Source organism: Hyperolius riggenbachi, chromosome 2 (assembly GCF_040937935.1).
Source record: "Hyperolius riggenbachi isolate aHypRig1 chromosome 2, aHypRig1.pri, whole genome shotgun sequence".
Classification (NCBI taxonomy): Eukaryota; Metazoa; Chordata; class Amphibia; order Anura; family Hyperoliidae; genus Hyperolius; species Hyperolius riggenbachi.
Genome location: NC_090647.1, coordinates 292,516,093 through 292,529,384, shown reverse-complemented (window position 1 = coordinate 292,529,384; position 13,292 = coordinate 292,516,093).

Here is a 13,292-nt window from a genome sequence, read left to right as displayed (position 1 = left end):
AGGGTCACTTGTTCATGCCACAGTTAAAGTGACTGCAAATAGTGGGAGGGACATTCTCCAAAGACTTAACAGTGCCACTGGTGAGATGACTCCTATGGATTAAAAAAAGAAGAATTATAGACAACAACAGGATTGCAACTGATTTTATCTTATTAACATCCCAGTTAGTGAGAACTAAAAATTAAGGTGACAATGCACAAGTATTGTAAAAACAAAAAAGTTAGGTCATATTATGCATTTCCACCAATCCAGTCATCCAGTGCTGAAAAGCAAAGTTAGCCACGCTGAGCCCTTTCAAAGACTGTCCCACCCATCAGGGCCGGCCTTAGGTTTCACAGCGCCCTGAGTGAAACCTGATTTTTGTGCCCCCCCCCCTTTTCATCCTCTTCCCGCATGCACGGACTCACACGCACGCACACACACACAGGCCCATATGCAATTCACCTTTTCTCCTGAGATATCTCCTAGGACAGTGGTTCCCAACCTTTTTGACATTGTAACACAAATGCTCAGATCTCTGTGACACATCACATATGTATAATAGAAAAAATACTATTAATAACCACAAATGGATGGAAAGAGTGCATTATCCTGAATACGCTTACAAATGAAGGCTAGAACCTTTCAGGAATATTAATAAAAACAATCAGTGGGACAGTTAGCCCCCCCCCCCCATTTAGAATGATAGCAGAGCACCCACAATTTGCACCATGCGTTATAGCTGCAGTGCGCCCCCCCCCCCCCCCCAAAAAAAAAGTCCTCAGACTCAGTATAGGTAGGTAGCCAGGTATAGGTGCCCCCAGTATAGGAAGTCAGATGAAGGGCTCTTCATCCCCCCCATAGGTAGCCAGGCGTAGGTGCCTCCAGTATAGGTAGCCAGGTGCTGGTGCCCTCAGTATAGGCAGCCAGCTATAGGTGCCCCCAGTATAGGAAATCAGGTGTAGGTGCCCTCAGTATAGGCAACCAGCTATAGGCGCCCCCTTAGAAGCCGGCGCCCTGAGCGACCGCTCCAGTCGCTCAGGTCAAAGGCCGGCTATGCCACCCATGGCTACAAGAATCAGCAACTGGCAATGCCAAAGGGCTCATGGTGAATTTCCCGGTGGCGTATCATTTAAAAAGAAAACCACATTTTATGGTAACAATGTTATCTACTGGAATTTGCAAAGTTAGATACTGTAAGAAAAAATAAAATAAAACTATGTAAACTAAAAAGAAATAAGTACAAAAAAAAGCAGGTAGGAATAAACCAGGATTTCATTCAAGGCTGTATTTATACTTTTTCCGCCCCTAGGCCCAGTTAGTGATGAGCGTAATGACCCAATTATGTTTACACGAAATTTTGTGAAATTTTGTGTCATTCGCAAAAATACGATTATGGCCGTAATTAAAATTTCGCGAATTAAATGAAATTACGGGAAATTTCGTGTTTATGGAGAATTTCGTAATTACAATCTTTTTTTGTAATTTCGATCGCTTACGTAACACAAAAAAAAATCAGAATTTCGTGTTTAATACGCAAATTTGACTTTTCTCAAAATTGTGTTCCAGTCCAGAGGCTCCTGATACATGTAAAACTACAGCACTTGTAGGTACCTTTGCATTATCAGATGTTACAAGGTCCAAAACCAAGTGTCTCAGCATGCATGACCGCTAAGTGCATCTTGACAAAGAGTACCTGTCTTAGAAGTGGCTGCCGGTAAAGCCTCCTGATACAATTAAAGCAACAGCACATGCAGGGACCATTGCATTATAAGATATTGCAAGGCCCAATACCAAGTGTCTCAACATGACAGATAAGTGCACCATGGCAAAGAACACCTGTCTGAAGTGGCTGCAGATACAGCCTCCTGATTCATTTAAAGCGGCAGCATGTGCAGGGGCCTTCGCATTATCAGTAATTGCAATCAATGAGTGACTTTCCTGAGTTTAGTCATTACCTAAATGTGCATAATTTCTATTAGAAACGAAATTATGTTCATTTTTCGTAACTAAAATAACTTTGTTTCTTTAGAAAATATGAAATTACTAAATTTTGCGCTAAACACAAATTTGCGACGAAACGCAAAATTACGAAACCGATATTTCGCTTACGTAATTCCGAATTACGGTTTGTATGGCAATTACGAAATTACAGATTCGTGTGTCGTAGCGGCAAAATTCGTGTCCGTAATTAAGGGAACACGAAATTTCAAAAATTTCGGCTCAACACTAGGCCCAGTATGTTTGGGCTCCCCTTCCATTGCAGCAGTGCCCCTCCCATTCCATGTGCAGCCCCCTCTTCCATGTGTATCATCCATGTACTGCAGCCCTTTTCATTCATGTACAGCTCCCTAGGGCATCAGCTTCCCTTTTCAATGTGTTGCTCTCCATTTGCAGCCTTCTCTTTTGTATGTAGCAACCCCTATTTCACATCCAGGTGCCCCCAGGGGCTGCAGCTGCCCAAGGCCTGGGCCTGTGAGGCCTTTCCAGAAATCCGGTCCTGTTCTCATTATTAACTTATGCACGGTAACTAAAAAGAAAAGAGTACAAAAAAGCAGGTAGGAATAAACCAGGCTCTCATTATTAATTTATGCACCTTTTCAAAATGACGAGTTGTTATTTCCCACCCTCCCACACAGTAAAAATAAAATCACTTTATTACCCACACACCATAAACTCGTGGTCAAATAAAAACAATATCTACTGAGCAGTGAATAACAGTATATATATGACTTTCCCACCTCAAATCCAAGACCCTGTTCAGAGTTGCTAATTAATTGGATCCAACTTTCCTGGTGTGTATTCATACAGCCTATGATAAGTCCCCAGACTGGCATCAACAGTTATGTGAGATATTATCTTCTTTCTAGTGAAGCAGGCTTTTGAAACCCACAGATCAGATCAATTATATATGCAGCTGTTTAAGAACGTCAATTCCAAATGATTAAACCCAGCCATTTAAAACAAATGATGTTAGTAAATCTGCCTAGCAAAAGGGCTGTTACTCAGCAATAAACATGCAAACGCTTTGAACCCTGTTAACAGGCATACAGAAAAATGTGGTATATGATTCATGCAGGAAAAGGTTAATAACAACTCCAGTTTCTATCATGCATGCTGAGCCAAGCTCATTTACTCTGCCATTTTACAACAGAAGCAGCAAATTTAGATGCCTGAGGCAAATGGACTAATAGGGCAACACATAGGCGCTAATGCAAAATATCAGCTATTGGGCGGGTGCAAGGGCCTGTCTAACCAAATTTTTTTGTTTTGAGAATTATGGGTTTGAAAATTATTGGCTTGAAACCCATTTTGAGTATTATTTTGTAAATTATTGTTTTGAAATGTATTGTAGAGATTTATTGCTTTTTAACATTTTCGGCAGAGGAAGGTGGTTTTAAGGTTATGCGTTAGACAGGGGAATTTTGAGGTTAGACATCAAAAAGGGGGGGATTAGGATATGCATCAGGAAGGGGGGTTTCAGGGTTAGAGGCACCATTACGGGTGTCTATGGGTTAGGCACTACCAGAGGGGTCTTAAGGTTAGGCATCGCAAGGGAAGGGTTCTGTGTGAGAGTATGATTAGGTTTAGTTGTAGTAAACTATTGGTAATATTTACCAATGTTTTACTATGCTCATTATGGCTGTAAATATTTATTTTGTTTTAATTGTTATAGACAATAGGCCTGGCACTCTCACTTAATGTATGATTTTGCAACACAAGCCCAACATACAAATTACAGTTTATAAATCTGCCAAGCACTTTGGGCCTGTCACTGCAGTGCACCTTGGGAAATCTTCTCTTGCCTGCTTTCCTTTAAGTGCAGAGGGTTGAAACTGGTTTATGCTTCTTGCAGTTTATTGCTTTCATATTCACGTAGCAATCACACGAACTTTCATGGCACGCACCCCTGAGTACAATTAGCATCGAAGTTGGTGAGGGCAGCTCATGGGGCTTTTGGACATTTGCATCAATTGCTCCACCAACATTTTGCACATTCCATGATTCCTCGGGGTAGGTCCCTATCCATGCATATAACCTGACTGGCCAACACCCAACAGGAAAAGGCCAGCGACCATGAGGCCTTTCCTAGGCAGGGCCATTTCTAGGCATATGCCATCCAGGCAATAGAGTTGGGGGTGGGGGTGAGATCAGAACTTGCAAGGCATAACTTGTGTCACAATGTGCCCAGTGCTTGTATACATTATACAATATTTACCTAACACTTATTATATAAGCAACACATGCATTGAGTACATGGTGCTAATTGTGCTGTTTACACAATTCCTGTTCCATTTCTTGTGTAAATGCTAGTAAAATTTATGTGCACTGTATGCACGCCACTGACATAACACTAGCCCCTTTGACCACCGTAACTGCAGGACACCCCAGGAGCTAAGAGGGCCTGCTCTTTCTTCCTCCCACCATGCAGAGTAAGCACAGATACACAGGTCCCATAAATCTCCTCCTCTTCCCTGCATGGTCAGTGAAACTCCACTAATATACTCCTCTCATCAAAAGAATAAAGCTGGCCATACACTAGGCCGATTCCCCACCGATCGACAGCAGATTCGATCACTGGAAACGAATCTGCTGTACATCGTTCACGCTACACGCTAAATTTCGATCTATTTCGTTCCGAAATAGATCGATCCTGTCGATCGCTCCGTGCGGGAAATTACCGTCGATCGTCTGCGGGTAGGGAGCGCGTCGCTAGCGGCGTTCGAGTGCCCGACCACTGACGCAATACAGCTGCAATACATTACCTGCTCCGCCGGCACGACTCCCCAGGTCTCCGCTGTCTTCTTCCTCTCCGCTCTGGTATGGTCTCCGGCATGCTTCACTTCTTCCTGTCCCGGCAGGAAGTTTAAACAGTAGAGGGCGCTCTACTGTTTAAACTTCCCCCAGACATGAAGAAGTGAAGCATGCCGGACCCGGAGACCAGACCAGAGCGGAGAAGAAGACAGAAGAGACCAGGGGAGTCGTGCCGGCGGAGCAGGTAATTTATGCGGGGGCCGGGGGAATCGGCGGCAGCACCACCACCACAGATTGTGAACGGTTTCAGGCTGAAATCGATTCACAATCTGTTTGCAGTAAAGGCAGCCATACGATCCCTCTCTGATCAGATTCGATCAGAGAGGGATCTATCTGTTGGTCGAATCTGATGGCAAATCGACCAGTGTATGGCTACCTTAAAGGGACACTTAAGTCATTCTTCGCGTTCCCAGACACATTAGCACCCTCTATGCTGCTATATGGTATATGATATATGCTATAGCAGCATAGATGGCGCTATTGTGGCCAGGAACGCGAAGAATCACTCGCGTCCCCAGCCTGTCAGCTCCTGTCACCAAAACAGGAAGTGGCTGCCGGCGGGGCCAGGAGGATCGGAGGGAGACGGCGAGGGCACCGGACAGCTGCAGGGGGCTATTGGAAGCCCCAGGTGAGTAAAACTCATTTTTTTTTTACTTAAGTGTCCCTTCAAGAGCCCATGGAGCAGTGTTATGTGTACCTGGTCCCTCTGCGCTGGGTTTCCTTTTCCTCCCAGCAGCCACTTACAATAGGCTGCCATCTTCTGGCACCCGATGTATGTCACATGACCAAGAGCAAGGTATGCACCACAATGTGAGTGGCTGCCGGGAGGAGTTGGACACCTAGCACAAGAGCATCAAGTAAATATTACATCGTCCCCTGAGCTCTTATTGTGCGGATACATCTTTATTGCACATACAGTCCTGGCCAAAAGTTTTGAGATTGGCACAAATACTGGATTTCCCAAAGTGAAAAGTTTGCTGCTTCAGTGTTTTTAGAATTTTTATCATTTGTTTCTGTGGTGTTTAAAATGCTTTTATTGACAATTAAAAAGTGTCAATATTTGCAGTGTTGGCCCTTCTTTTTCAACACCATTGCAAGTCTCCCTGGCATGCTGTCAATAACCTTCTGAACCAAATCCTGACTGGTGGCAACCCATTCTTTCCTAATGCTTGGCATTTGTCAGAATTTGTGTGGTTTTGTTTAGCCCACCCACCTCCTGAGCTGAGGATTGAACACAAGGTCATTTTTTGGGCCATGGACCCAAAATGCCAACGTTTTGTTTCCTGAGCCATTTAATTATCACTTTGGCCTTATGTCATGTCAAAGCATTACTAATACTTTTATTTTTAATATACCCAGGGCCGGTTCTCTCATGAAGCAAGGTGAAACATTTGCATCAGGTGCAGAGATTACAAGGGTAGCATGTTTGTACCGTGTTTACACTTACAGCATGCAGTCAGAGTAGGAGGAGAGGCAAGAGGAGAGCGAGGGGAAGAGGTCATCATTGGGGAAAAGCAGCTTGTTGTGCTGTGTGAGAACTCTGACAATGAGTGAGGATGGGGGAGGCAGAAGAGCAGCAGTTTCATTTGACTTGCACAGCAGAAGGGTGGAGGTGGCACTGCTGTTCTGACCGAGGAAAAATGGAGTGGCTGAGGGTGGGCAGTTTGTTTGTCACAGAAACACAGCCAGCCAGTGTACCATTGTGTTGAGCTGCAGCATGTCATGTGATAACATTAAATGAAGCAGAGTACATTGCCGGGTGCAATCATTCAAAAGTGGGGAGGGGGAGGTGGGGGTCGGTTGGACATCCTCACAAGTTTGCCTCAGGATGCAAAAAGTCTAGAACCAGCCCTAAATATACCATATGTGGTTGCTTGATGTGGAATCATGTATATCTAACTAAGGTCTACATTAAGAACTGTGGTATTTTTAACCTACTCCACAGACATCATGATGACTTTTATAATGTTGATATGTTGGAGTTCCAGGATCTCCTTCCTCAGTGTCTAGACGGTGTACCATGATTTTAACTTTTAATTCAGGTTTTATCTTCCCCAAGTAACTGGCAGAGTCCCAGTGGATTGGCATACAGCCCACGTTTTCCCATTATTTAAAGAGACTCTGTAACATCAAAAACCTCCCCTGGGGGGTACTCACCTCGGGTGGGGGAAGCCTCTGGATCCTAATGAGGCTTCCCACGCCGTCCTCTGTCCCACGGGGGTCTCACTGCAGCCCTCCGAACAGCCGGCGACAGACCCGACTGTAGCTTCAATATTTACCTTTGCTGGCTCCAGCGGGGGCGCTGTGGCTGCTTTCGGCACGGAAATAGACGGAAATACCCGATCTCCGTCGGGTCCGCTCTACTGTGCAGGCGCCGGAAACTTGCGCCTGCGCAGCAGAGCAGACCCGACGGCGATTGGGTATTTCCGCCTACATCGGAGCCGACAGCCGTCAGAGCGCCTGCGCAGGAGCCGGGAAGGTAAATATTGACGTCACCGATGCACGGAGGGCTGCAGCGAAACCCCTGAGGGATGGAGGACGGCGTGGGAAGCCTTATTAGGATCCGGAGGCTTCCCCCACCCGAGGTGAGTAGCCCCCAGGGGACGTTTTGTCGTTACAGTTCCTCTTTAAGAAGGGCAAAAATCAGATCCAGGAAATTACAGACCTGTAAGCTTAACATCAGTTGTATGCAAACTATTTGAGGGGTTACTAAGATATACTATACTAGCAGAAAATAATCATATTTATCAGTATGGGTTTACTAAAGACATGTCCTGTTTGACTATCATGCTCAGCTTTTTTTTCCGGTTTAACTCGATGTATGTCTTTTTTCAACCCAAATAACTATGTATTTATGTAACTAAGTAGACAAGTTTACACAGCCATTGTAGGCATACATCAGTTTTGTTTAGTTTATCTCACTAAGGGTCATATTCACATTCATTTGCCATGTGCAAAGAGGGCATGGCAATTTTGACATTACTTACGCGAACTACATAGCACACAATTTAATGTAATCCACATTAACTAGTCCCAGTTGCAAAGATTTCTGCTTGGACAGGAAGTGATTGAAGATCTAAAGGATAGGGCATAGAAAACTATAAAAACAAACAAATAAAAAAACAAGATATTCTAAAACTTTGCCACGCTACCTGATAGCAATTTATCTTTTTTCTCTGAAATTGAGTTTAAAGCCCAACTTAAAGCAAATAAAAAACGAACAAACAAACATCTGGGGTGCCTAACATTTTTTTACAGCCCTTATTTTCCATAGTTTACAGAATGTGAGGCCTTTCCCTGGTGCCCGACACCCTTCTGAATGTCAGTTAGGTTAGTGGCTCTGCTCCATAACAATCGACCCTGCAAAGAATGCAAAGCGGGGGGCCCATGGGGGGAAAGCCGCAGCGTGCTCATGTCCTAAGAGACTAACAACTAAGGGCACAGATTGAAAAAAAGATTTCTGCTCTCTGCACAGTTCTTCTAATGACTGCGTCTGCTTAGCCATTGATAAGGAATCGTACAAAGTTTTGTAGACAAAGATTTGTAGACAGTCCCTAATCGGTGAGCTGCAGGGAGGCTGAGGGGGGAGAAGTTTATTTTCCTTGTCCTTAGAGACTGACAACTAAGAGTGTGGAGAGAAAAAGCTTTCTGTTCTCTGGGCGATTGTTCTAATGACTGAGTGTGCTCAGCCATTGATAAGGAATCATACAATGTTTTGTAGACAGTCCCTATTTAGTGTGCAGCATGCTCTTGTGTACAGTGCCCTGCCCCCAGCCTCTCCACCACTCCCTCCCCAAGTACTGTGTAGTACTGTAGTGATGCTGGAGTCTGCAGAGCCCATTCTGCTCCATCAGAGGAGGACAGAGTGACTATAATAAGAAGCTGGGATTATCAGTTTTCTGTGTGCGTTTTTCTGTATGCTTTTTTTTTTTTTACACCATACATATATACATACATGTTTTATCACAGAAGCTAATGTAATTGATAGAGAAAATGTGTGCAGTGCTTCACTGCAACTCAATTAATTAAATATACCGGTATCACGTGTAGTGCGAAGAAATTCATGCAATTTATTATATCAATAGAGGATAAAAATAGACAGACATTTAAAAACAACAAATAGAATGCTCTGCAGAGCCTGTGAATATCACTTTCCTGGCCGGCCAAATGAACATGCACTCAAACACCAGCCACTCAGACATACTCCCTAACTGCCTGAATAGTAATGTACATTAGGATTAGCAGTCTATTCAAGATAGACAATGGGTCAACTAGGTGTTGCTTGCAATCAAAGGCTGTCCCAGTGCTTCACTGCAGTCTGTTTGTATCTGCATGGAGAAAACACATTCAAGTGTGCACAAGCAAATTCATAATTACATTGGGAAGAAGATTTCAGTTAAAACGCGTTAAGTGTGAATGGTGCCATAGAAAAACATGGGCATTACTTTGAAAATCAGTTTTCTTTCAGTTATAACTGAGAGCAACTGATTAAGTGTAAAAGGGGCCTAAAGTATAGGTTAGGTTAGGGATTAGGGGATAGGATTACTGTGTTATTGTGTAGTTAGTACTTTAGTACAGCAGTCAGTGCTAGTAGTTGTTAGAGTAGTACTACCACTGTGTTAGCTTTCTACAGAACTGCTGTGCTGTGAGCAGTGCCAGTGTGAGTTAGTGTGCACTAGTGTCTTCTCCTCTGCTGTCTGACTGTCACTCGGCACTTGCCACGTGTCACTTGCCAAGTGTCACGTGGCACTTGTCATGTGTCACGTGGCACTTGCTAAGTGTCACATTGCACTTGCCACGTGTCACGTGTCACTTGCCACGTGTCACTTGCCACGTGTCACATGGCACTTGGCGAGTATTTTCTTGCTTGTTGGTGGCTTAAAAGGCATTTTATTAATAAAGTTTGGAAATATCACCTAGGATAAAACTTAGGAGAAAAAGTGAATAGAATAAGGGCCAATACCCTCAATCTAAGAGGAAAATACAGCTAACACCTGATACTTGAAACAAATAGAAGATGTAGCCTTCTGGCACTACAACCCATGGGTGCTACTTATTAAGTTATTATCAAGGTTACTGCCCAAAACTTCCCTAATGACAGCTGTTGTGGGAGATTGGCATGCTTCCTTCAGGTAAAAGGGGCATCGCCTGATATTCTTAGGAGCGCCCTGCTAACATGAAGGCTGGACTTTGGCATTTAAGGGAATATATGTAAAAGGGTACATTGCACCTGCCATGTCTATAATGAATGGTGCAATGTTTTCATTTCAGATGAATGACAGGTGTATTTTAGGTTACATTACATGTTCCTATGAGCCAGTGTATGAACTCTCAGCAACCCTGACGAGACTCCTCCTGACTGAGCACCCACATTCCTGATACACACAATTAATACTGCAAACAGTGAGACAATTAAAAATTTTTTTTATTTAAGGAAAAGTTCATTCAAATAGTTTTTCATACGTTATTCACAAAAATCTCACATGTTTTGCATTTTATTTCTGTGAATATTTTTAGCTAGAAAAAAATTCTGGCTAGGTCAGCTATGTACATTCTTACTTGCTTCTGTGCATGAGATGATGAGAAAAGACATTACAGAGAATTCCTGACAGGAAGTGTATGAGTGAAAGAATTATAACCAGTATTATGTACAAGATCCCTGTTATCTGGGTGGATGTTCAGAATGCTTGATTTGTAGAATATTTTTTTTTCTGTGGAAGAAGATTGGTTCTCTGAAATTAACCAAAGAGAATCTGAACAATTCTATGGCTAGTGAAATTTTACCTCAAGTTCAGTACGGACATTTGAGGTCCAATAACATGAACAGGGCTATGAGAATTCTGACTGGGAAATATGGTATACACACAATACTGCTTCCTTTGTTGGCTTCTGCAATTTTTATGAAGTCAAAGCCAGTAGGAAATTGAAAATGGAATAATAATATTTGCCACCACGTTAGATTTATCTTTTTAACAAAAAATAGAGGATTTCTAAAAAGAACAACTTTTTGCTAGTGGTATGTTATTTGTTGCTTGTCCGTTTCTGCATGTGGGTAAACTTAGAACATGGAAAACCCTTGTTCTGCTACTAATCACTGTTAACTTTTAGTTTAGTTGAGTTTCCAGTGTGAAAGTTCACTAGTCTTTTACACACAAAATCCATGGAGTAAGCAATCTTGATTCTGGTCACTTGCATGACCCCAGATACTCTCATGATAATGCAGCAGACATTTGTCCTAATCCCATCTTTTTTTGGTGTTGGGAATATTCCATTGTCCCTGGAAAATGGTGATATGTGAGTGATGGGTAGTGGTAGGGACTAGCTTTGCAAGGTACCCATTTCCCTGGTCACCTAGGCTAAATGTCTGAGTGGACCACCAAGAGAAGCTCCACACTGTTTTCTTTTTAATGTTTAGTACTGTATCTTTAATGCAAACATGAAGTAAAATAAACTTATGATTAATGGTATATGTTTTATGAAATTTAAATATAACATAAAACTGAGTCTCATATTTTTATTTTCAGTTTAAAATGGTGTGAAACTCTGACATAACATTAAATAAAAATGTGTTTTCCTATTTTTTTTATTACTCATACAGTTATCATATTTGCTTTTGTGAACAAGTAATATTGTTTATCTACAAATTACAAGTTTCTAAAGTACAGTTTATATTGCCCTGAACGCTGCCATTGCATTTTATTCCAGCAGCTTTTTATTATATATTGAAATCTTCCAGTGAGCTGTTCTGAACTGTGTGTATTTTTGAAGCACAGATAGCTTCTCAGAGAGTGTTTCTGTTGTTTACACACAAATGTAACAACATTGGAATGAAAATAAAGATACTGTTATCTCTAGTCTGGATGAGGATTTCAACTTTCCATGGCAGGACAAGGTGCTATTGTTTCAATGATGTTCTGCTTAAAAAAAATCTGGGCTAGTATCTTTTAAGCTGTAAGGAATCTTTTAGAGCAAAGTAGAAATGCTGACTTTCAGACCACTTTAAAGGCTTTATTTCAGGACTTGATCTGAAAATCAGCCTTGACACATTTGGTTTCTATTTACTTTTCATTAAACTGACTAAATTCAACAAGCTGTTGGACAAGCTGATTTGCATAAATACGTTTTTGAACACTTGCTGTACTAGAAAACAGCAAGGGACTTCAGACAAACTCTTAGTAGGGCTAGAACTATATGTACCTATGTACCTTATCATATCACATGTCATTTCAGGTGTGCTTTATATGTATAACAAATAATTCTTTCCCACTCTGGAAAAACAAGATGGAATAGGATGAGCAGCAACATGCCACAGATAAATCTAACAGCCCAGACAGAATAACAGCTGGACCAGGGTTTATAAAGTCCCTGTAAAGCAGAAATTACAATAGTAACAAGTGTTTTCCACTCAAACAAGTTTTGCTGACACATTGATTCATCACATATTCAGGGAAAACAGAGGAAAGAAGGGATTCATGTTTGGTGATGGGATGAGAGAAAGGAAAAAAATAACCTTCCTGAAAAACATTGCAGAACAGAAATGTTGTGAAATGTAAAGAATAAAGTGAACCTGAGGTGAGAGTGATATGGAGGCTGCCATATTTATTTTCTTTTAAACAATACTAGTTGTCTGGCAGCCCTGCTGATTTATTTGGCTGCAGTAGTGTCTGAATGACACTAGAAACAAGCATGCAGCAAATACATTTAGTTCTGACAATTCTCAGAAAAACCTGATCTGCTGCATGCTTGTTGAGAATCTGTGGCTGAAAGTATTAGAGGAAGAAGATCAGCAAGGCTGCTAGGCAACTGGTATTGCTTAAAAAGAAATAAATAAGGCAGCCTCCATATCACTCTCACCTCAGGTTCACGTTAAAGGGAACCTAAACTGAAAGGAATATGGATGTTGCCTTTTAAACAATACCAGTTGCTAGTCAGTCCTGCTGATCTCTTTCGCATCAGTAGTGGCTGAATCTCACACCTGAAACAAGCATGCAGCTAATCCAGTCTGACTTCAGTCACAGCACCTGATCTGCAGGCTTGTTGAGGGTCTGTGGCTAAAAGTATTAGAGACAAAGGATCAGCAGGAGAGTCAGGCAACTGGTATTATTGGTAACATTTTTAAAAAGGAAAAATCCATATCTTACTCAGTTTAGGTTCCCCTTAAAGCCAATGGGTACCGCTATAAAAAAAAAAAAAGTCAGATACTCACCTAAGGAGAGGGAAGGCTCAGTCCTAATGAGCCTTCCCTCTCCTCTCCCGGTGCCCTCGGTGCTGCGCTGGCTCCCCCGTTCGCGTCCGCCGCCGCAGGGACTTCGGAGGTCTTCGGGAGCACTCGGGCTTCCGAAGACGGGCCGCTCCATACTACGTACGCGCGAGCGCATCATAGAGGGAGCTCGCGCATGCGTAGTATGGAGCGGCCCCGTCCTCGGGAGCCCGAGTGCTCCCGAAGGCTTCCGAAAGCTCCCTTCGGCATGCGGAAGTGGCAGTATTTGACTGAACTG